This window comes from Pinus tabuliformis, chromosome 6 (assembly GCF_031772625.1).
Source record: "Pinus tabuliformis cultivar Carrire ecotype Pingquan chromosome 6, CPIR1, whole genome shotgun sequence".
In the NCBI taxonomy this organism is placed as follows: domain Eukaryota; kingdom Viridiplantae; phylum Streptophyta; class Pinopsida; order Pinales; family Pinaceae; genus Pinus; species Pinus tabuliformis.
This window is the reverse complement of record NC_142292.1, coordinates 346888930-346915851: the sequence shown is the minus strand read 5'-3', so window position 1 is coordinate 346915851 and position 26922 is coordinate 346888930.

Here is a 26922-nt window from a genome sequence, read left to right as displayed (position 1 = left end):
AATAGCTAATAGGAGGTATAGGTGAAAAAAACCACAAAAAGTTTTCAGACTCAACTAGTTTTAAGGAACAAATCATAATGTCATGAAAATATGACATTGAGGAGGAGGAGACGCAACAATTGATAGATAACAACAACAACACATTTCAACAAGGAAATAACATGTATCAGCAAGAGGTTAGGCTGGTACCAAAGGAAGAAATTGTCTTGAAAGACAATAGTGAGAAGGAAGTTGCAGAACATGATCAACAAATCATAAAGGAGATATTTAAATCATAATTTAGTAAGAGCCTTATAAATCTTATATCAAAGTTGGATATGTAGAAAGCATAAATGGACAATAAGTTTCAACCAAGGACAGAGCTAGATAATGAAGTTAATAGGTTATGGATGTTGATGAGGAGGATTCCTAAGAGAAGGGATATTGATGTGAAAAGGGCATTCAATAGCAGAAAGAAAGTGATTGTACAAGAGTGTGTCAACAAGACAAATGGACAATTCCAACTTTGAATTTGGAGGTCTAAGGAGTTGAGGACAACTATAGCAAGAGTAGGAAAACAACGTAAAGAAATATATGATCAACTATAAAATAAGGTTTGGGATCCAGGAGGATTGTTACATCAAAATCTTATGACCAAGAAGTCATAAATTTTTCTACTGTTGAAGTCTGATGTAGGAGCATTAGAGCTTCTAAATTATCAAGCTTTAGAGGACAAAGTTCCAAAAGGGGGTCTTGACATTTCGAGAAGAATTCATATTCTTCTATGTAAATATTATATTGAGTTGATTTATTTTAGGAAATATAAGTGAATGAGTCATGAGTCTAGAAGTTGTTTGGATAGGTAAGATTTTTTTGATATGTTAAAAGAAAATCTTCCTTGTAAAGCATGAGAGATTCTAGGGATAGATTGAGTGATTTTAGGATTTAGGAAAATATGATTTATGAAGTGATTTATGGAGTGATTTTAGGATCTAGAAAAATCTGTGATGTTTCTAAATTCTATTTATTGTAAGCCTACAGGCAATAAAAAAGAGAGTAAGTGTGAGGAAAAGATATGATTTCCAAGTATATATGAAATTGGGCTTTAGAGAGGAACGAGAGTTCTGAGTATGTATGTACAAATATTGAGCGAATAGAAATTCATTGTGTTCACAAATTGTTTATGTGTGATTGAGGATGATTCTAGTTTATGAGAAATCTAAAATTTGCAAAGTTTTAGTATATGTGTGAACCTTGAACAATTGATAGGTTTATTTATTAATCTATCATTTGGATAAGAAATATTGTGTAAGGATTTATGACAATTTAGAAGAAGTGAGCTGAGAAATTGCATGAAGATAGGGCGTGTTTATGGTTTATGTGCAGAATTAATTCAATGGTTCTATTTGGCGATGAGAACATCAACTAGATGGATTTAATAGGGATGTGTGAGGTATGACCTGGGTTCTTGAAATCACCTAATAAGATATGAAATATGATTTCTTTGGACAAAGGTTTGTGTGAATACTTGTTAAGTATTAAGTAGTAACATTTGTGTTTGAGCATATGCTTAAGGCATTGAGCACTAAGGTGATTAAGAAATTATGAGAAGGTAAATTTACAAGACAAATGGATTTTCTTGCATCAGTTTTGAAGAGAGGTTTCATTGGAAATCTTATAGCATAATTTTTTGTCCAGGAAGAGAAGAATTCTTAAAAATAAGAGGGCCATTTCATTCTACTGGAGAGTGGGGAAATTGCTTCCATCCAAACTGCTCTGGTATAATCATAGTCCAAAAAGATATGGGAGATGTCTTCTGCTTGATGCAAGCAAAAATGATGTCAAGAGGGGCCATGAATGCCTCTCTTTCTTAAATTATTAGATATCATAATTTTTCTATGAGTAAGAAGCCAACAGTTTACCTTTGGATTGGCATTAGCTTTCCATATTTTTTCCAAGTGTTGAGCTTTGGGGAAACTTTAGAATGGAAGAGTAGAATGATGTATCTCTCCTTCACTAAATAAACTAGGGCATTCCATCCTACCTAATCTGCTTCCTTTGATCTCCATGGTACACATCCCACTAGTTGATCATGAAGATTAAAGTCCAAGTGCTAAAGATTTTGTGGAATATTTATAAGGTCCCATCCAGTCCAATTACCTTTCTCATCCAATATGGAAATATTGGCTAGGGTGAATTTTCTTTGAGCACATAAGAATTATATTAGAGGAAGAAACTCTTGGAAATGTTGCAGTGGCTACTGATCCATTATTTTATTAGTCCACAAGTTTATATTTTCCCCATTTCCTGGCTTCCAATATAGACCTAAACAAATGAGAGGGGCCACTGATACAAAAAATTTCTAGGTCGAGGAACACCCTCTTGAAGCTTGAATGAAATCCAAACTTCTTATTATTTCTCCTTGAACGTATTTTGCCTTGCGAACTGCCTTCCATCAGTATTATTTTTTGGTGACGAATCTCCAAACCAATTTTCCCCTATTGCTTCATTCATTACCATAGGGTCCATAATGTCAAGCCCTCCATACTTTTTAGGATGCCTCACAGTATGCCATTTAATCAGATGGAATTTCTTTGTAATTGTTTTACCTCTTTCCCATTGAAACTTGCTAATTTATTTTTCTAAAACAAAGAGAATGCTTCGTGGAGTAAGAAGCGTTCAGAATTAATAAAGTGGTAAAGAATAGAGGATTGGTTTGATTAGAACAACATGCCTTGCAATATTGATTCATCTAGCCCCCTAAGTAAGAAATTTTTCTTTGAATATTGAAAGAACACCTTCCCAAGCTTGGGTTGAGTGTGATTTCAGGAAAACAGGAATGCCTAAATACTTTTGGGACGTAGTAAAATATGATTTTTGCATAATGGTGGGTTACTATTGATGGTGTTGGAAATCCACCAACACAAAGGGGATCTCCCCAATATAAAGTCCCATTTAGACTATACACCATTTGCTGCGGGAGTCCCATCTAGGATGACACCTCGGTTACCATTGTGGCGAACTTATAGATATGCCTTGGCAAGGAATCACAACATAAGAGAGAATTCATATTACTTTTGAGGCAAGCAATAAATGTTAGCTTTGTGAGACATACAATTATAATGAATATAAGGCACTTCCACGAACAAAGTAAATAAAGTGAGCCTTTAGAAGAACAATGATAACATTAATCTAATAAAGACACACATAGATGTAAACAATCATTGATAAATTTGAAAAGTAGTTTTCAAAAAACCAAGGTCATGAAAAACAAATAGGACATGCAATTTCAATTGGAATATGTACTAAAGACAATAAAGTAGTTCATTTTCCTAAATGCACGCAAACACAAAAATATACTGCAACCATTAAAATAAAAGTCTTATAATGCTTTAGATACATGCATGAAAAGGTTATCTGACTCTTTGAGCTTCAAATGATTAAGTGGAAATGCCAAAATACACAATTACAATGTCATCTCACTTGCTCCAATAGTGGAGCATGAAGCCACAACTTGCTTCTCAAAAGAATGATTTCTCTCTCCTATGCTAGCAAGAGAAGTCAAGGCTAAAATTCCTCTTGTTTGAGCTATGAGAGCCTATATATAAAAAGTGAGGTGACTCTTCACCTCCCTTGTGACTCTTTGGCTTCCTCATGACTCTTGAGCTTCCATATCCTTTGGACTTCCTTGTGACTTTTCACATTCCACATATGGCTTTTGGGTTTCCACATATATTTTACATTTTTCATTTCTTAATTGCAAAATTTATATTTCACAAAATTGTAGCAAAAATGCATAAAACAAAATAAACATATTTGTGCTCATATTTGGGGAAACTGTAATTCGATGACTGTGACATGAAGCTCCATTATCATATATTGATATGAAGCTTTATATTCTACTACTATGCCTTTGACTCTTTGCGGTAGGTCTGGATTGTATCTCATCTCACCCTCCAAGGAATTTGGGAATATGGTTTTGGAACCCATTGGTATATTATTCCATAACATGACTAGCTTAATTTGTAGCTTGAATGACTCAACTATATATTGTAGAAAAATTTCCTTAGTCACCTCCAAGTCACTCTGGGTAGCCACATGTCTGATGTGGTCCATAACTTCCTTCAATTCCTACCCGATAATATCTTTATGTTTTTCCTTCCTCGGTGCATCTATAGAAGGTATTTTATGTAGTTGTACCAATGCTTCCAATCCATTGTGCAATCACATATAAGCTAACATATTATTGGCTATATGATTATTAAGTTGATCATAGGCTTGTATATTCATCTTCATCTCTAATTTGTCGATTTCATCTTTAATCCTTCCTTTCCTAGCAAACGATGCAGGTGCATCTAAATACCCAACGCTCCATTCCTAGATCATGTCTATAGTTGTATGAGCCAACTTTAAGATTCTTAAGTATTTATGACATCCTTTTTTGATCTCATACAGAGGCACCATCACCTTGTGTAATATGACCATTTCTTCGTAAACTTGCTTCAACATGTCTTCCATTGACTTTAATTCCTATAGTATTTCTGCCTGAAGGCCTTCTCTGTTGGATCTTGCAGAAGACATCCTTTGATTTTCAATGGGTAACTATTTTATTTGTTGCTTTGCAGTAGCCAACTCTTTTTTCCAACTATTCTTTCTTTCACATAAGGTAATCAATGTTCTTCTCTATGGCTACTACAAAATTTGCACCTATTGAAGCACCCCCTTTAATATTGGTCTTCATGTTTGATACAATAAAAATTTTTGTTTGAGTAGAAATTGGTCGATTTGGCTCGTTCAAAAATTACTTCCTCCGTTCCTAATTAATTTTATCCTTGAGCTCATCAAATGTGAAATTGGAGATTTCCATGATTTTGTCTTCATCTAGCAGTGGAGTCCCCATTTCACTGAAAGGAAGGTGCCCACCTATAATAGGAGTTGGTGGCATGATCTTTAGAGGGGCTATAATTGGCTCAGTCTCTGATATTTGATCCTCTTCTTCACGTTCCTCATCTGTCTCATGAGTGATCAAATATTCTTCTAATTTCTTCGCTAGTTCCTCCTCTTCTTGTTTCTTATTCTTTTCTTCTTCAAGCTGTAATATTTGTTGCTCTTCTTCTTCCCTTTGCTTCTCAAGTGCCTCTTCTTTTAGATTCTTGAGAGCTTCCTCCTCTTTCCTTTTCTCCAGCTCTTCTTCCCTCTTCCACATAGCCTCTTTCTTCTTCTTTCCCTGCTCTTCTTTATGCCTATGTCCTTCTTGTTTCTTTTTTTCTAGCCTCTACAAGGTCTTTTCTCTTCCTTTCTGCATCAATTGCCCCTTTAGTGTTCATATAATCTTTAAACTTCTTACTCCTCTCTTCCTTAACATATTGTTCTTGCTTCCTCTTCAACTCAGAATTATCTTGAGTGTCCATTCTCTACTGGGTCCCTTCCTGAGGTGTATCTGGAACATTTGTTGTGTTAGAAGGGTCTGCTTCTTCACCTGGTCCAAATGCTCTAGAGGAATTATAACGATTCTTGATCTTTTGTTCATCCTCCCAGAAGATAGAAACATATATTTATAGGGTTGTATTGGTGAAAACCCATTTCACCAAATATAAGGTGCTTGAGTTCTTCAAATTCTGCCTCTGATTCGTTTAAACTCTTCAATTTGTATGACCTTATTTGTAGAGGGAAAATTGGCCATGGTGACTTCTTCGACCTCTGCAATTATTGAGATAATCCTATATAAAGCTAGTAACTGACCTCTTGCATGACCACTTTATCTATTACAAACTTTGGCATAAGATGTGGACTCTTATAAGCTCCAGATATGCTAATAAATGTACCCTTAGATGATGTAAACCAATCTGCAACTTCAACTATGGCTTTCCTGGCCTTGTTGGTCATGCAAGGTGCCTCAATTCCAAATATGATCTAATATAACATCGCAATGAATTGCTTAGTTATCTTCACATACATCCCCCTGTAACTAGTTTCTAAATCTTGCAATAGACGTGGCTAGGAGGTTTCTCTTTGGTCCACTTCCCCTCCAAACCTGGGAATTCATTCTTGGCACGGATCCCACCTAGCGAGTATGCTGACATATAAGACTTAGGTTGCTCGCCTTGCGAGATATTTTTCACCTTTGTAACACTTTTATGCAATTGTTGGGCTATCAAGTCAAACCAATTGAAATTTTTTCCCTCAGCAACACATGGGTAGACCATATAGACCCATGTTTCTTCAAAGAATTCTAGATTTTCGCACCAATACAGCCTGAAACATATGGCCATCAGATACTGACATACTTTCTTCAATGACTTAGTTTTGTAAATCTCGTAAGGCTTCTGGAAAAATGGTGTGCTCTTGCCACCAGGTCTTGAGAATGTCCTTCGTGGAATACAAAAGAGAGAAAACAACATATAATTTCAAATTAAAATATTCCCCTTCAAAATCTTATAATATGTATGAAGGTCATGGGGTTGGTATGTGGCAATATCTTGTCCATTTTCACTTGTGATGATCATGGTTTTAGGATCAATATGCTGCAACATACACCTTATTAACTCGACACAGGGTAAAACTAGATACTGCTTAGCAACCCTATAGAATTTGGATCGTTTAACATTTATATACACTTCCTTGTTCTCTAGATATTCTAGGAACTCCTTCTTAATGAAGTCTTTAAATATCATTTGCCATGTAAATGTGGTGGAATTTTCTATGAAGCATCTTTTGTATGATAAGATTGGTGCTTTGGTTTTTGGAATGTCCACAAAGCCTTCAATACTACTTTCAGTGGCCTCTCTTGTTAGTCCTTTCCTTATAACTGGAGGCATGGTGTCAGTAGAAGATGATAGACTGATAGGCTCTGGATTTGTAGTACCTGGAAATTCAAATTCACTCATGGAAAAGCACACAATCAGTCTTTAAAACCCTTACTCTATCCTTTACACTTTATGCAAATTAATGACTATGAAATAACAGTGCGATGGCCTTGGAAAAAAGCACATAAGATAGAATTATGGTTGAACAGACTAGTCACTGAGAGAGCGCAATGTGCTCACACTATCAAGAAATCTTAGCCTTGGCACAAGGCACAAGTTCTAGAGGTAAATGTTAGTGGTTTGGGCACTAGGAGTGCGCAGTGCATTGAAAATGAGAGAGGGTCTATGAGTCAGGCGCACGCTGCATTGATAATGGCCAAGGGTTGGCATGCTTGTCTACTAGAAGTGTGTACTGCTCTATCAATGCAAGGCTACAAGTGATGGGCTAATGGCACAATTTAAAGGAGAAAGGGAGGTTAAGACTAGGTCCTAGAAGTGTGTTATGCGCCAATGAGGAAAGGCCCTATGTGATGGGCACATGGCATGATTGTTGGAGACAAGGATTTGATAAGTCCATCATCTAAGAAAGTATAATGCATTGATACTTATATTGAAGGGTCCGAGAGTTCAAATCTGGCACAAGGTATGATAATAAGGGATTTCTTAGAAATCGATTGAGTGTGGAATGAAAGGAAATCAAGAGAGTGCATAGAAATGGAATAAGACTCGCAGTATATTCACATATATATACAATTAACATATGACAGGAATACCAACAGTCTAGGAATGCGAAGGGGCACTAAAAACCAACATTCATGCAAGAATTGAAACGACAAAAAATAAGTGCAATCTGCAAGTGTGATAAAGGAGGGACTTATCTGGAAGATAGCACGCAGAATAGGTGAGAGGTTGACCTTGTGCTTCAAAAGTGCACAAAGCTCCAACAAAAGGAATGTGTGTGTCATGAGCTCTTGGGGCTAAGATCCTTATATAAGATAGCCACACGTGTGACTAGGGCGGAGGTTAAAAGTGTGCCTAGCGCAGATTTTTGCGAAAATGGTGACAACCTACAATTAGAAGGTGCACCGGTGCTAGATCAAAGAAGTGCGCCCGACGCATGTTTTTGTGACAAGGAGGGTCAACTAGTGTTTGAAGGTGCACTTGAGTTGCTTCTAGAAAGTGTGTCGGTGTTATGTTTGGAAAGTGTGCTAGCCTATTGAACAAAAGTGCACTTGAAAGAGAATAGCACTTGGTTTGTGAGGATAAGTGTGCCATTACTTAGAGACCCTTTGAAAATGAACTCGACTGGCTTGAATGCGTAAGAGGTTTTCAAAAAAATTAAGATGAATTTAAGGACAATAACAATTCAAAACATGGTCAAAAGGGGCCCCAAAATTTGATGAGGTCAAAAATTTTGGAGGGGTTGTAGTACTTACAATAGTTACACTTTTAATAATAATTGCATGTGGGTGGAATTAACTCTTCCTTTTTAGCATTGATTCTGGAAGAATTAAGCCCTGCTTCTTTTTAAACATTCCTTCCCAACGATTTCTAAGATTTCAGTCAGAAGACTTAAGCCCCTTCTTCCAAAAACAATATCGGAAAATCAAGGAGGTTTTATGCATTAGAGGCAAATACTAGATAACATCATTCTTGTTGAAGAGGCTATCAATTCCAATCAAAATTGGGTAGAAAAAGGAATTATTGTCAAACTTGACATGGCAAATGCCTTTGACAGAGTGAGTCATGAATTCCTATTTAAGGTGATGACAAAATTTTGCTTTGATGCTAAATTCATTCATTGGGTTTCTCTTTGCATAAATTTTCCTTGGATTTCCCACCTGATTAATGTCAGAGCGACTAGGTTTTTCCGTGCCTTGCGAGGCATTTGCCAAGGTTACCCCTTATCTCCCTTCTTGTATATCATTATGGCAAATTCCATTAGCCACAGATTGGAATTTGAAAGAAGATGTGAGCACCTCCTAGGAATCAGGTTTGTCAGAGGTATCAAGAGCATCAATCACTCTCAATTTGTTGATGATATGCTTTTTATGGGTGGAGCTTCCTCAATAATAGAAAGAAAATTCAAAAGGATTCTAGATAACTTTCTTGAAGTTGCAGGAGGTCAAACGAATTCTAGGAAATCTCAGATTTATACATGGAATATTTCATTTTGAAAGGAAAGACAATCTGGAAGAATAATGAGCTTTCAATCGGTGGAAACATGGAAAAAATCAATTTCAAATATCAAAATAAATATTATGTTTAAACAGATAAATTTATAATTTTTTTATACAATAAGATAGTCATATTTTAATTGTTGATTAACTGAAAAATATATATGTGTGTGTGTGTGTGTGTGTTTTTATTTATTATTATTATTATTATTTTTTTGGGGGTGCTGGGGGGATTGTGAGTATGAATATGTATGTTGATAAAAATGAATAAATATTTGAAAAGAATTTCTTTTTAGTTAGCCAAATTTTCAATATATAAAGTTAAAGGTTTTTATCAATCTAAAATTTTGATCGATATTTTAATGATTTTGGTGGATTTAAAATTAGGCAAAATCTTAAGAATATTGTTACACAATACACAAATCTTGGATCACGGTAAACTATGCCTATACATAAAATTTCTATCAAAATTGTGCTCAAAAGATGGTATTGTTGCTAAAATATTAGCTTACTGTAATTGGAAGAGTTTCTAGTGCTTATAATACTTTATAACTACAATTGTATTGTTGTATTGGTTGATTGGTTGTGGGAAGAATGTACTTGCTTTCCTCACCTCCTCTTTCTTCTATGTGGAACATGTCATGGAGGTGTGTGTGTGTTTGTGTATGTTAAGAACAACATTGAATAACAAGACATCAAATACAACATTTGTAATGAAAGAGCTTTTAGTGCTTATAATCCTTTATAAAAGGATGTTTAAGTGTTATAATGATTGATTGATTATGATAAGAGTGTACGTACTTTGTATAGGTTTGTGTGTATATGTTAATAACAATGGATAATAAACAAGATAAAATGTAAAAAGGTAGTTTCATATATTGTGTTTGGTATTTTGAAATAGGTGTTATGACGCTAGATCTTAGACTTTTGTGATCCATAATGATAATGAGATTGCCCTTCAGATTAATGATGTGATTAATCCAAAAGGTGTTATGACTTTAAGATTTCCTCTCCTCTTATGTTACTCCACATTGGTTGAGGTTTTGTTTGTGGCAGTGCATAAGTCCCCAACATACTATGCTCATTATGTCAATGGGGGTGTCCATAAAGGCAGTAGCTCCTGCTAACATAATAGTTGATTCGTTGCAAGATATGTGTGTGCGTTTGTGCTTTTGCTTTATTAAAAATGAATGGTAAATAAAATAATACACAATCAAATATGTCGCTTTCTCTACTCTTCCATGATTATTTTTTTAAAGCAAAGGGGAAGCCTATCATAACTCAGTTGTCAAACTAGTAGTGGGGACAAACCATCACTGTTTGCTATCCGCAAATAACAATGATGAGTTAGCTTCCATGAATTATTACATTCACACTTGTGCTTGTTTTTATTCTTAATTTACTTTTTTCATACAAAAAATAATTTCATATGTACATAGAATTATATTAATGAATGACCACACTGAGAGAGTGGTGAAATAGTAGCATATATTAGGGAATGAGGTGAGGTAATTTTTAATATCATGACTGCTTAAAGGGGAGGCCATTAATGGTCTCAAACCTCATACACAAATGTAGTATTGAAGAGGAAGAATGTTCATGAGAATATTAAGTGGGGAGATTCAAGAAACATGAAGAATCGAGTTCAATTAAATAGAGGTCATTGAAAAAGTCTTCAAAAGATCCCTTGATATGAGATAATTCAACTTTTGGTAGGGGATTTTATTCAATATAATAGAGAATGCCATGCTTTTCAAGTTTTAAGGCATGTGGTCATTGGACACTCATTAAGATGGTGGGTAAATTTGTGATGGAAGGTGAAGGGATTGGTCGAGCTCTGGTTAGAATTGAAATGTTTCATTATTGAAATCTCACAAAAGATTGAGAGTCTTCAAAGGAGGGCCCCATTTCTACAACTTAGTTGTTTAGATCTTGAGATACTAGACAAAGAAGTTTAATTTAGTGAAAGAAGACTTCTCCAAGTCTCTAATTGGATTAGGATTGGATTTTTGGGAGGAAATCTTAGAAGGCATCAACAATATGTTGGGAGTTCATATGAAATATCTGAAGTCATTAAAATAGGTAGTTATACCTTGTATACTCAAAGTTATGTTTACATGAATGAGTCTTAGCCCTTCTAAAATCTATTATTTTGGACTATATGGATAATGGATGGGTCCAAAATAAATACCATGAGAATCTTCCCTTTCACTCTAAAAATGCCTTGAACATTGTCATTTACTATGGGACTACCCCTTAAGCATGCGCAGGTGGAGGAGAATGGGAATAAGAACAAGGATGGGTTTATATTTGTTTAGAGAAAAGGGAAGTGGAGAACCATTGGGATATCCAAACCATAGTTTGTTGTCTCTTCAAACCATTTCAAATCCCTCCAATCAAGAGGTTGAAGAAGGTGATATAACCCAACCCCAGGGAAGAAACAAAGAAGACAATTGAGCTCCCAAACACCCAAGAGAACTAAATAACTAAGGATGTAATCCAAATCAACATAGCAAGGAATCATGATCATATCCAAGGAGGGAAGGAGTATGATAACAATAACTAAGATACCAATTTAGAGGCTAAATGTAAGAAACTAAAAGAATCTATAAATGAAATCATGCCAAATAAATGAAATCAAGAAAGGATAAGGAATGAAATCATAATAGTGGAAAAATAGTAATAGTGCAAGCAATATGAAGAAGCAATGAGAAATTATGGTTTGAGGCAAGATGAGGAGGATGTGGAAGAAGTGGTCATGGAGTTGTTATCCCTGCACTATAACAAAACGTTTCAAATTACGATTTTAGGTGAGCAATTGGAATATGGACAACAACATGATCAATGGAAGTGGGAATCCATGCAATGTCAATAGATCATCAAGATCCCATGACATCTTAGGAATGTATTTAAATCTCACAAGTTGACAAAGTCTAATGGGGGGGGGGTTTAAAAACTTCTAAAGGAGAATTTAAGAGGAGTGATTATTAACTCAAGACAAACAACCTCACTTAAGAAGACAATTCTTCTAACACCTAGGATTTCTCAATGGAGATTCTTTCGTGGAAACTAATAATTAGTAATACACCTATGGAAGAAAATGATTCAAAAAAATAGTATAAGAATTGATAAATTAGACATAGTGTTTATTTAGGAAACACAATGAAAATTGGATAACAATACCTCTTGAACTCTCACTTATATGTGTAAAATAGCTAACAAAGAAAAAAACCAAGGGCAACTTAAAGGAGCTACCCATGATCACCTCAATAATTCATTCTCTCACTTTACGCTAACTCTCCTCTAACACAAGGGGGAATTCGCTAAAATATTATTGTTAAGACCATAACAAGGTGGCTTGAGGTGATGTGAAGAGATAGCTAAGTAAAACATTATTTTTGTAGCATTGTAAAATAAGGTGATGGAGGAACGAGACTATTACCTATCCAATATCATGCCAATGGAGTCAAGAGCAAAAACCAAGAGACCAATTTTGTATATGGTTAAAACAAATAGAGCTAGTAAATATAACATGATCATCCCTAACTTGTTGTTGCATAATGCAAAAATATACTTTGAAAGCCCTAAAGGTGCCATTCTCAAACCATGCTATGAGGGTGTGTCCTACAACAAAGCATTAATCTAACAACAATTATTAACAAGATGATAAACAAAATATAGTACATTCATAAATAAGACATTAAAGGAGACTTAGATGGGAATAATTGCCACATTAAACCCTTCCAATGGAGTAGATATACTCTTCATAAATGGTCTCTCAAAACAAGTTCTTTGCAAGGAATTCTTAGCATTCACCAGCAACAATTAGACATGAAAACATATGCCTCACACATAGCATGAAAGAACCATTACACTTCTAATTAAGCCTTCAAAAGATATTCAACAAAGCTCCAAGAGGAGAACTCCTAAAAAATCCAACCATGGATACAAATGGAGAGAGTTTTTCATTAAAATAGAGTTTAGCTCCATCTACTTTACAATAAAATATGATTTTTTTCCTTGATCCACTAATCTCTTTAAAAACAAAGTAAGCTTGGAATCTTCTTGATCTATGATTTTCTCCAAGAAAAACGATAAAATAATTTTACTTCATAGCCAACTCATATGACAAGTCAATAATACATAAAATAACATCGTGGTTATATCACAAGTCTTTTCCCTTAGGTGGATACCTTCTTCTTCTTGGATATGGTCTAGAAATACTCCTCAGATTGGCATGTTTGGATTCTCCAAGATGAACATCCATGAAGAATCAAATAATGTGTGCAATAACTTCTCTGGTGATGGACATTTTCCCTTATCTAGGGTTTGAACTGTCCTAAATATCCTCTAAGTAGCATGTACCATCAAAATAGGTGAACAAGTATGTAAAGAAACCTCCATAAATGGGATGCCTTCATTATTTAAGAAGGCAATGGATTTGGTAGACTCAAAACAAACCTAAAATATAAAATACCCAAGGGCATTTTCTCCAATGCTATGAAAATCTCCATCCAAGGTACTAAAATCCACCAAATTAAGTACCAATGAGTTGATACATGAAGCAATGGATCAATCAATAATGAGTTAGCATAAAACTTTTTGTAAGGTCACCAAAGTCCTTGACCAACTCCATGAAGTAAGGATATGGCCTTAATTAAGCAAGTAATATCATGTGACTATTACATGCTAAGAAGAGAGAATCAAGAAGCACTCCTCATTATCTAAATTAGCTCATTATTGGGATGATGCATTAACATCAAGAGCCATTATTAAGGTTAGGGTGTTTACCTTATCCTCAATGAGAATATATTTTGTGCTTGTCTCACACCACTTTGCATTATTCTTTTCTCCAAATTCTCTTGTACAAAATCCACAAGTATTCAACCTCATATACACAATGTTGAATACCCTATCATCTCTTCTACATACAACATCACCTTTTGACAAATTTGGGATTGTCTTGAATATGAGCCATTGGGCATCTGCAAAGGCATTAGATGGATTAGGTTGGGGAATTACTTGTTATTGGTCAAAGCAATAATTTCACAGAGCAACAATCACATATTAATGTGGAACACATGGATTATCTCTTTACACCATATAATGCATGAAAAGTAATAATTGATCTAATGATCTATTTGTAGGGTCCTTTTTGACATATCATTTAAGTTATATTTCAACTTTCCCACTCACAAGACAATTTTTGTAAATATGTGGATGAATAAATAGATACCAAATGTACCTAAAAATCCAACACACGAAATGCTCTTAGAATATCCACAAAGCAAAGGTAAATCATCATATATGCTCAATTCAAGACAACTACCAAATCATTACTTAACAATCTTCTAACAAGGTAAATGCTTGATTAACAAATTCTGTAGCAATTTATCTTGAGGTATGGGTGCTTCTTTGTAAGGTAAATTATGCTTGTAATGTCACCAAGAACTATTTAACCATATCTCTCAACAACATTGTACCTTTCTTGTATTTTAAATGCAACAAATTGTGTTAATGATATACTTCTTTAGCTGCACCATTTTTAGGATTATTCAAATATATATGCACGAGCATTGATTGGTTAACAACAAGTACAAACATAACTAATCCAATATAGTTTATAAACTTAATCACATCTAATGTAATATTGACCCTAAAGAATTAGAAATAACCCTTTCAATTGTATTGTGTGCTACTAAAATAATCATTATCTTCAACAATGGCTTATATGCTGCCAAACTAAAGCAAACATCTCATTAGGGTCATTAGAATATCCACTAAAGGGCTTATCGATCACCAAAATGTATGCAATGTGAGTCATGATAAACAATCCAAAGAAGGGACCAATGATTCTCATCCAACCAAAGCACTAAATCAATCAAGTGGTAGTACCATATCTAAGCCAAGCATATAGGTGCAAGCAAAAATTAATGGTGGAATGAATCTCCAAGAAGGTTGTTGGAATAAGGAATTACTGGGGGGGGGTGAATTAGTAATAGTGAGATTCTTAAAACTTTTTACTGATATATATATATATATATATATTTTTTTTTCTCTATTGTCTATTACTTATGAGAGCATTCATTCATAAAGAAAGTGAGCAACAAGTTTAAGCATTCATATGTTCATACAATCTATCACATGAGCAACACACACATATTGACACCGATGTTTTCACGTGGAAACCCAAAGGGAAAAAACCACCAATTTGTTGTTGTTTATGATGTAAATTAAGCACCTACTTAATTACATCAGTTTTTTGTGAGCACCCACTCACATGAGGCACCTACTCCCTTAGGTTAGCAAACACTAACTTGCCAAGAGGCACCAACCTCTTCAGAATGCAGGCTACAACCTGCTCTTTCCACTCTTATATTATTTCATACAATTTTCAAATTGAAAACAAAGGCATATACAATTATGGAAAAATACCAATTTGGTTGGTTGTAGAAAAAACTTCTACTCTCGGTCCACTACTGTTCCACAGACTCGCTTGGGCTCATACAACATCACTCTATCCACTATCCTAAGGCCTCTACCTTCTCTCACACATGCTCTCTACTACACACCTTTCAGATATGCTCTCGATGTTCGTTTCACAACACACTCTCTGCTCTCCCTGCTCATAACTTCAACAATACACTTCCCCACTTTGCTAGATGGAAATTGATGGTTTTGATCCTCTGATGCACACTGCACAATGTTGTCTCTGCTGTCTGTTTCCATACGACCCTAGTGTACCTTAGTATGACTCCTGCTGCTGCTGTTGTGTTTGATGGTTGAATTTTTTCATGGCATTAAACATAAGAATGGGTTGTTGAGTTCTTCACTGACTCCCTGTGTAATCATCCATACTGAGAATTTAATCTCAGTCAGGCTTCACACTCTACCGTGACTTTCCATGCTTATTCATTGCTCCATAGAGCTTGAAATTACTTGGGAATGGCCACTTTTGTAACACCCTCTTCTCGCATCTACCCAAGAAACTGGCCAACCGAGGTAAACACGTGCTGAGAAGTTACTATGATATTATTCGACTCCCTATGTATTAGTTAAGGAAGTGGAACACATCACACAGACCTTCCACATCAACAATAGAACTCCCAGGAGCCATCCCAACCACTCAGGTAACCATCCCCTAAGACAAACTAAATTTTTAGTGCATCAAACCCCTGTACGCTCCCTTGATATGGACAAGGGTGTGTCTGGGAGGATCTAGAAGCTCCCACAACAAGGGCAAGGGAGATTCCAGGGAATTTTTTCCCCAGTGCTGTGCATGCGACTCCAAGATTTGTGCCACTTTTTCAAGCCTAGAGCTCAGGTCACTGCCCAGAACTCAATGACACCTTCAGAAATGAAATTTCATGGTGGAACAAAGATACATTTTCAAAACATCGAAAAGGACTAGACTGGACCCCTACTAGCCATGACAGGAATTGCGTCAAATCTTTCACAAACATGAAAGCTACAGGTTTTAACAACAAAACTAAGCATAGGGGTCTCATACTTATCTGAGAATCTCTAAGAAGCATTGATGCCTCAACACATTAGTTTTAATTTCATCTATTAGGTCATAGATACATTGTTCATTCATTTACAAGTAAAAACACGATGAGATCCATACATAGCCACTGTCATACTACATGTTCATAACGAACATAATAACAACAAAAATACCAAGGAAACAACATCCATACAATCCACATATAAACCAATATAATACTCATGAATTAACAAGGAGAAATAACCTCATATTAATGATGCAAAGGCCAACCAAGTTAGGGACTTCCACAAACCACTTGACCATAGACATGGTTGAGCCAAATCTCTTTTCAGCCAGTCACCCTCGTGCCATATTCCAAGCATAAATGTGGGATCTCATGGAACGATCCATAAAAACCGAACTAGGGCTTCTAGAGGCTAAACCACCTCAACCCATTAAACAACGATTCCACCTCACCGTTGGACATCACAAACCATAACCAGATTGGTCTCTACCCAAGCCTTCTAGGGCTCCAGAGCATTTGTTCCAACCAAGGCTTCTAGGACTAGTAACTCAATCCACACCTGCCATCGGGCTCTAGAAAATTTGTCCAAACAAGGCTCCAGGACTAGTAACTCAACTCACCAAGGGCTCCAGAGTGTTTGTCCAACCAAGGATTTAGGACTAGTAACTCAACCCAAGTTGTTACAGGGCTCCATAGTGTTTGTCCAACCAAGGTTCTAGGAACTAGTAACTCAACCCAAGTTAAAGGAAACATGAGAACCAACTAGAAAAATAAATAAATGAACCCACAACACCATGGCTATCTCAAAAATGGCAAGGCTAGGAAAATCCACTATCAATCTAGAAAATTCTCCATGCCAATGACAAATCATGACCAATAAACTGCATGCATATGCCATGCATGCCAAAACTAGTGAGGAAAACATACATGCAACTCGGTACTTGCAAGAAAAACTCATTGTAATAGTTGATCTTGATGTACTCTTGCACTTTCCTGGTCTTCCTTTGCCTTCTTTCTCCAAGCATCCAAGTATGCCACACTCTCTAAGAGTTCTCCAAGAGTATGAGAGAGAGAGAATAGTATGAGAGCTCCAAACTGAACTGACAAAAGTTTACATTGACCAAGCCTTCCCACTGATCCTTAGAAGCCTTTTTATCAATGAGGCCTCTATTTTCTTTAATTTCCATTATTTTCCTTCATTTTCCTCCTCACATGCAACCTGTGACCTTTCACCTTCTTTTTCTCCTAATTCCATTATTTTCATAATTAAAATGCCAATTAATGCCTCATGCCTTTCCAATTGTGTTTTCCATATTTCTTTAGCCATAATAAACCAAAGTGACACCGACTAGGATGTTTTTCCAACTATTAAGCTTGGAATATGTGTCCCATGACCATGGTCTTATATATTTTTACATGGAATTTTAACCCGGACTGTTACAACTCCGTTCCTTATTTAAATTTACAAGACTTGCACGTGAAGTAGGATATGAATTTCTTCATCTCATCAGTTCTTCTCTATGGTCCACTGTCCTCATTTCCTTGTCTCAGCACTTTCTACAGATCCCACTAACTCCATAAACCAACTCCGTTGAACTGCATTTAATATCTAGCTTCCGATCCATTCATCCTTTTAACTCACTGTACTGTTACTTTGGAGCCACAACTTATCGTAACTCATATAAAAGGAACATTACAATATCACACAGTTCTGATACCTTTATCCCCTTGGAACTTATCTCCCTAGTCCTTTTCTTTCTCATAGGACCAGTCCTGTGACTTCCAAGTTAGCATACCACTGTAGCATTATATCAGAGCCCTTGCATATCGTAACTTTTACAAATTATTTATTGCATTTTAGCTCCATCTGCTTAGCCCTTAGTTCCTTTGGTCTCCACATGACCATGTACCAGATAATATCAGAGCCCCTTTTATCGTAACCTTTTCAAGTTCCATTTGCATAGGAGTTACGAGGTCCTCAACCTCCGATATGCTGACCTTTGAGATGGCGTCATGCTTTCATCATCTCTCCACATGGCGCCTCCTAAGTGGTGACACGTGTCAATTTGATTTTCCCCATTATGCCACCGAAAATGCCAAAACAAGCTACCATGTGTCCACCTTACTACCCCGTCATGCTAACATAAGTTTCCTCTTTAGCTCTTAAGAACCAATCAAATGCAACCATGTGTTCATTAGGAGGAGAGAGAAAGAGCCTCCTTGATCCCTAACCTTGCACCAAATTCCATTGTACTTATTTTCCTTTGCTAACCTCAACGCTTCCAAAGAGTTGCAATTATAAGGACTTACAAGGTTCTGAGGTTTCGATGACCTCAACCTTCTAATATTACGATATGCTCCAACCTCCAATGTTCTGATGACCTCTAGCTTCCGATATCCAAATATGACCTGCTCTGATATTAGCCTTCCAATGTTCTTATGGACCTATGCTCCGTGGTTCCAATATTCTGATCTTCGATATAGCCTGCTCCATTCTGTTGACCTTCGATATTTTGGCCTACTTAGCACTTCAAGACCCTAACTTCGACATACCGTAAATTTTGATCCAGGAGGCCATTTTAAGACATCCGCACACCGATGGAAAGCTATTTCAGATCACTTTCAAATGGAGAGGATCCGATATAGGATTTGAGCCCATTTTCTACCTACAAAATGGTTGAAAACTATCTACCATTCTTTGCTCCTTGACTCTTCTTCTTATGTTTGGAATCCTAAATTCCCAAGCACCATAGTCATCATTTTATGGATTCTCCAGTAAGCCTGCTACTATGATGATTCTCTACAGAGCACTACAATAACCATGGGATTCCTCTTGGACTCCCAATCACCATAGTCACCATTTTATGGCTTTTCCAATAAGCCTACTACTGTGATGTTTCTCTACCAGAATCCTGCAACTACCATAATATTCCTCCTGAGCCTGGACTACCAAACACTATAGTCATTATTTTATGGTTTTCAATAAGCCTGCTACTATGATGATTCTCTACCAGAGGCATGAAGCCACCATAGGATTCCTCTTGGAATCCCAATCACCATGCTAATCCTATTGACATCAATGCCAACACACTCATAGCCACTAGCCATCCAGAAAATGCCAACTATCCAACAATCTCCCCCTTTGGCATTGATGACAACATCATAAGCTCACCTTGAAGCTAGGCATGGTCTTCTTCGATGTCATAGTAATATTCTGCCCTTTTGGCATCAATGGAAAATGATAATTCTTGAATACTCCCACTAAACCACTGCAACCTACTCTTCCATTTATCCCACATGCTGAGTAGCTACCAACACCCACCAAAATGGATTCAATTGGAAGGAGGAGTCACAACTCCTATCTGTTACCTAAGATATTCTAAGGGTACTCTTGCTAGTGGCTTAGTAAAGATATCTACAAGCTGGTCTTTAGTGGCCTTGTATTCAAGTCTGACAACATTGGTTGCAACTTGTTCCCTTAAGACATGGAACTTGATAAGAATATGCTTAGTCTTTGAATGCATGACTGGATTTTTATAGATACTGATGGCACTTGTGTTATCACACATAAGTGGAATAGTATCAGTCAAATCTACCTGAATATCTTTTAAATTCCACTTCATCCATATAATATGCGTGCAATAGGTAGCAACAACAATATACTTTGATTCAACAGTCGATAAAGAAATGGAGGATTTTTTTTTGCTAACCCATGACACCAAGCATTTTCCCAAGAAGAAAGCTACACCAAAGGTGCTCTTCCTATCATCAAGACTGCTAGCCCAATTAACATTAAAGTAGGCTTTCAACTTAACTTCTTTGGTCTTATCATACAACAATCCATATTCTGTTGTTCCTTAAAAATATTTGAAAATCTTTTTGACAACAACAATATGAATTTCACAAAGGAAGGTTTGAAATCTGGCCACAAGACCCAAAACTTGCATGATGTCTTGCCTCGAATCTGTAAGATACAACAAGCTTCCAATCATGGATCTGTATTCAGTCTAATATATCAGTGGTGTTTCATATTCTTTGCACAATTTTCATCCTGTAATCATAGGTGTGCTTACTTTCTTGCAATCTACTAGCCCAAGCTTCTTCAAAGTTTCTTTGAGATATTTGGATTGGGAGATAAATACTCCTTTTGGAGACTGAGATATTTGCAATCCCAGGAAGAAGGGAAACTCACCAATCATGGACGTTTCGAAATCTAACTACATACATTTTACGAATTGATGCCCCAATTATTCCATGTCGCTGCCAAAGATTATGTCATCCACATATACTACTACAATTAGTAGATAGTCACCTTCAGATTTTATGTATAAATTATTGTCAACAATACCTTTCTTAAAGCCTTATTGCTAAAGGTATCTATCTAGCCTTTCGTACCAAGCTCTCGGAGCTTGTTTGAGTCCATATGTGACCTTTTTCAGTTTGCATACAAACCCTTCATCTGTGGTGAGCATAAATCCTTCTGGCTGCTCAATGTAAACTTGTTCTTCTAGATCTCCATTTAGAAATGCAGACTTCACATCCATATGATAAAATATTTATATTTTTTATGACTGGATTTGGTTTGCTTACCAATGGAAGTGGTTACCAACAATGGTTACACAATTCAGGTTCGATGAAGTTACTTGCATGCATCAGGTAGGTACAATGAAGGGCAAGAAAAATTCTAATAGCTTCAAGTCTTGCTACTGGTGCATAGGTTTCCTCAAAATCTACCCCTTCTATTTGGGCATACCCTTTGCAGACCAATTGAGCCTTGTTTCTGATTACTTGACCCTACTCATTTAGCTTGTTTTTGAAAACCCATTTGGTTCCAATGAAATTTTTCTCTTTAGGTCTTGGAACAAGCTCCCAAGTGTCATTCTTTTCAATTTGGTCAAGTTCTTCATTCATATCTTTCACCTAGAACTTGTCCTCACTTGCTTGGCTGAGATTCTTGGGTTTAATACATGACATCAGATCTAGATTTGCACAACTTGAACTGCCAACAAGTTTTCTCTTGGTCTGAACACCATGTCTTTGATCTCCAAGTATCTGAATCTCATGATGTTATTTTTGTACATACCTGGAAGGTGTTTTTGGCCTTGGAGTTGTGCTTGTTTCCTTACCTTCACTATCTGAATTTATTTCTTCTTGATCTAAGGACCTCATATCTGGATTTACTTCACCATCTGAGTTCATGTTTCTTTTAGAGGACTTAGGTTGTGAAGCTATTTCATCTACTATCACATCAATGAAATCCTCAATGTTCTTTGTACGCTTGTTGTAACACTTATATCCTTTACTTCGAGAATACTACCCAAGTAATATTCCCTTGCCAGCGTGAGAGTCAAACTTTCTAGGATTCTTATCATTCCTTTTGATAAAGCACTTGCTTCCAAACACCTTTAGGTGTTTAACTGATGCGGGTCTTCCCTTCCACAACTTAGGGAGTTTTATTACTATTGGTCCTGAGTTGATTTCTATTTGACAAATACAGTACTGCCTGTCCTGTTCTTCCTAGAAGATGTGAGACACATCTGCTTCATCCAACATTGCTCTAGCCAATTCCTGGATTGCTTTGTTCTTTCTCTCCACTACACCATTTTGTTGTGAATTTCTAGCCACCGAATACTACCTTCTAATGCCATGATCTTCAAAAAATTATTCAAACTCTCTTGAAGTGTACTCTCCTCCTCTGTCTGATCTTAAGAATTTTATCTTTAAGTCTTTCTCGTATTCTACTTGAGCTTTAAAATTTTGAAAATGCTTAAATGCTTCTGATTTTTCTTTTAAGAGAACAATCCAAGTGGCCTTGGTAAAATCATCAATGAGAAACATGAAATAACTTTCTCCTTTTGGGGTTTTTGCTCTAGTTGGGACACAAATATCTTTGCAAATAAACTCTAGTGGTCTAAAAGAGGAGAACTATTTTGACTTGAAATGAGTCCTAGTCTGTTTGTCAAATTCGCATGACTTGCAGATTGAGTTATTAGGCCTTGACAATCTTAGTAATCCTCTCACAGCTCCCAACTTGCTAAATTTTACCAAACTGTCAAAATTCATATGGCCAAGCCTTTTATGCCATAACCGTCCTTCATTTTTCTTGCTTAAATAACAACTTACTTTGGAGTCATCAAACACATATACATTATTGTGAGTTCTGATTACTTTTCCTACTAGCTTTCCATCCTTCATATTTCGGATCTCACAATCCTTGGATCGAAAGGTCACATAATAGCCATTATCACACATCTAGATCACACAAAGCAAGTTGTGATTGAGACCTTCCACATACAACACATTTTGTGCCTTTGTGTTTTGATCAAGATTGACTATGCCTTTGCCCGTAATAATTGTTGGAGCATTGTTTCTGAAGGTGACATTGTTTCCTATGTCCTTTTCTTTTAGCAAGAAAAAATTTGCTTTTATCCCCATTCATATGCTTGGAACAACCACTATACACATACCGTTTATTCTCTTGATTGTGGGCCGATAGAGCGAGCCCACACTACATGCTCTATTTAGTCTTTCATTTCCAACTCCCATTATCCTTTTGGATAACTCATTGTCTAATATTTTGGACCTTAGATAGGTATTCAAACTTGCTTCTACACTCACTTGATTTGTGCCAAAAATGATTACATTTGAAGCATTCTACTTCTCTTAAGAGGGGGGTTAAGACTTTTCGATATCTGAGAGGAGATTTTTGAGATCTAAAATTCTGATACTTATTATATCTAGTATTTTCATCTCTTTCAACTTTGATCCTTCTACAATCAACAAATTTATGTCCAAAGATATGACACTTATAACGATGACCATAAAATAAATAGGCATGCCTATTTTTGAAAGTATTATAAGTTTGTGCATTAAGGTACCTTGGTTGTCTGGCTGGTTGATTCGTTCTCCATTAATTATCTACTCTTTTCCCTGTTGCTCTTTTTTCTTCATTGGTTCTTTCTTGATGCTTCTTTGCATAGCTCTATGGTTCTTCAAATCACGTGAACCTGAAGTTTACCTTCTCCATATAGGATTCCTGTGTCTTTGAGTATCCCATATCTGTTTTGATTCCTAAGGGCCTTTGGCTATTTAGAATCTGATCTAGTTTCCTTGTGCCTTCTATAAATTTTTCATTTAAACCTTTCTCAGTCTTCATTCCCTCAAGATCTGTTCTTAGAGAGACAACCTCTGCCTCAAGACTCTGATAGTTCTCTTCCCATTCATGGATCAAATCTTGAAGAACCTCTTCCTTTCGTTTAACTTCTTCTAGTTTAAATTTCAAGGACAAAATTTCATCTTTGCATGTTTTTGAGATCGTTTCCTTCCTTATCTTGAGCAGTTCTTGTTTTAATTGCTTATTTTCTTCTTCTAGTTTCTCACATGTTCCTTGTTTTTCTTCTAGTAGAAGGACTAAACTATCTTTGCTCTTAATAAATTCTTCAAGTTTTTCTTTTTGATAAACAAACTCCTCATTATCAAAATTATACATACCTTCTTCAACACATTGTAGTTGTTCCTTCAACTGCTTATTATTTTTCCTTGCTTTCTTTAACTCATCAAGAGCATTGATGAGTTCCCCTTCAAGGTCCACTACTCCTTCTTCTTCTTCTTCTTATTCCTCTTCAGAGTCAATAATACTTTGTTTCTTGGATTCTGTTCCAAAAGCCATAAGTAAATACTTATCTGAATCATCCTCCAAATAGTTTTCACTGTCTAACTCTGGTGCTGAGCTATCCTCTTTGGAGTAGAACCCCTTTTTTTCTTATAGAACTTTTTCTTCTAATGTTTCTGAAATTTGTTTCCAAATTTCTAATCATCTTTCTTTTCAGCCTTTTCTTTGTAAGGGCATTTGGACGAAAAATGTCCAACTCTTCCACAGTCAAAACATTTAAAGGGAAACTTCCCTTTATATTTTCCCGAGCCATGCTTCAGTTTCCTAGCTAATTGAGCCAACTCTTGATCAGATTCACAGTTGGAGCAGTCTTGATGATATTTGTGTGCCTTGGCCTTTTTGGATACTTTGAACGCTGCTTCTTTAGGTTCAAACTTCTCTCTTCCTACTCTCATCTCATAGGCTATGAGAGTACCAAGAAACTAGTTCATCTTGAGATCGTTTAAGTTATTCATTTCTTTAATAGCTGAAACTTTGGCATTAAATCTCACGAGTGGACATCTTAAGATTTTATGAACAATCATCTCTTCCTTGACCTCTTCACCAAGTCCTCTAATCATATTGGTTACTTCATCAACTCTGAGGAAGTATTATGCTATGATTTCATATTCACTCATTCTCAAGCTCTCAAACCTCATTCTCAAGGTTTGAAGTTTCGCATGTTTGACTTTGTCACCTCCTTCATGACTCTGATTAAGCTTTACCCACACATCCTTAGTAGACTTACAATGCATAACCTTTAAAAGTTATGATTGACAAAGACCAAAGAGAATGGAATTCTTGGCTTTAGCATTATTTCCATACAATTTTTTACCCTCTGCATAAGTGGAAGGAATGTCAGGACATTGTAGTCTAATAGCACTGAAGTCCAAACATCTACTCTTAGGGACATAAGACACGCTTCAATTCTTACTTTCCAAAAGGCATAGTTTGTCCCATCAAAGACTGGTATTCTCCTTGAGTAAGCCTCTTGACTCTCTTTCCCACACTTAATTCCTTATAGATCTACCTTCTAATGGTTAGATGTTCTTGAAAGAACTTTGATATGATACCAATTGTTGGAATAAGGATTTACTGGGGGGGTTGAATTAGTAATAGTGATATTCTTAAAACTTTTTACTACATATGCTTTTTTTTTCTCTATTATATGTTACTTATGAGATCATTCATTCATAAAGAAAGTGAGCAACAAGTTTAAGCATTCATATGTTCATAAAATCTATCACATGAGCAACAAACACAAATTGACACCAATGTTTCCGCGTGGAAACACAAAGGGAAAAAACCACCAATTTGTTATTGTTTATGACGTAAATTAAGCACCTACTTAATTACAACAATTTTTTTGTGAGCACCCACTCACAAGAGGCATCGACCCCCTTAAGTTAGCAAGCACTGACTTTCCAAGAGGCACCAACCTCTTCTGAATGTAGGCTATAACCTGCTCTTGCCACTATTCTACTATTTCATACAATTTTCAAACTAAAAATAGAGGCATATACAATTATGGAAAAATACCAATTTGGTTGGTTGCAGAAACAACTTCTGCTCTCAGTCCACTATTGTTCCACAGACTCCCTTGGTCTCATACAACAACACTCTACCCACTGCTCAAAACAACATATCCTCAACCATTTTCCTTCTCTCGCACAAGCTCTTTGCTATACACCTTTTAGCTCTGTTGTCGATGTTCATTTAACAGTAGAATCTTTGCTCTCCCTGCTCAACGCTTAAACAATACACACTTCCCCACTTTGATAGATGGCAATATATAGTTTTGATCCTCTCTTGCACACTGCACAATGTTATCTCTGCTGCCTATTTCCATATTGCCCAAGTGTGCCTAAGTATGGCTCCTCTTGCTATTGTTACATTTGATGGTTGAATTCTGTCATGGAATTAAACATAAGAATGGGCTGTCAAGTTCTTCACTGACTCCCTGTGTAATCCTCCATACTGATAATTTAATCTCAGTCAGCCTACACACTCTACTGTGACTTCTCATGCTTATTCATTGCTCAAAAAATCTTGAAAGTACTCAGGAATGGCCACTATGCTCCTTATTTAAATCTACAAGACGTGCACGGGAAGTAGGAGATGGATTTCTTCATCTCATCAGTTCTTCTCTATGGTCCATCGTCCTTGCTGCCTTGTCTCAGCACTTTCTGCAGATCCCACCGACTCCATAAACCAACTATGTTGATCTACATTTAATCTCTAGCTGCGGACCCATTCATCCTTTTAACTCACTTACTATTACATCGGAGCCACAAATTATCGTAACTCATATAAAAGGAACATTATGATATCACATAGTTCCGATACCTTTAGCCCCTTGGTGCTTATCTCCCTGATCATTTTCTTTCTCATAAGATCAGGCCTGTGACCTTCAGCTTAGAATACCACTATAGCGTTATATTGGAGCCCATACATATCATAACTTTTGCAAAGTCCCGATTGTGTTTTAGCTCCCTCTACTTAGCCCTTAGTTCCTTTGGTTTCCATATGATCATGTGCCAGATAATATTAGAGCCCCTTTTATTGTAGCCTTTTCAAGTTCCATTTGCATAGGAGTTACGAGGTCCTCAACCTCCGATATGGTGACCTTTGAGATGATGTCATGCTTTTCTCATCTCTCCATGTTGCGCCTCCTCAGTGGTGACATGTGTCACTCTAATTCACCCCATTAGGCCACAAAAAGTGCGAAAAAAAGCTACCATGTGTTCACCTTACTTCCCCATCATGCTGATGTCAATTTCCACTTCAGCTCTTAAGAA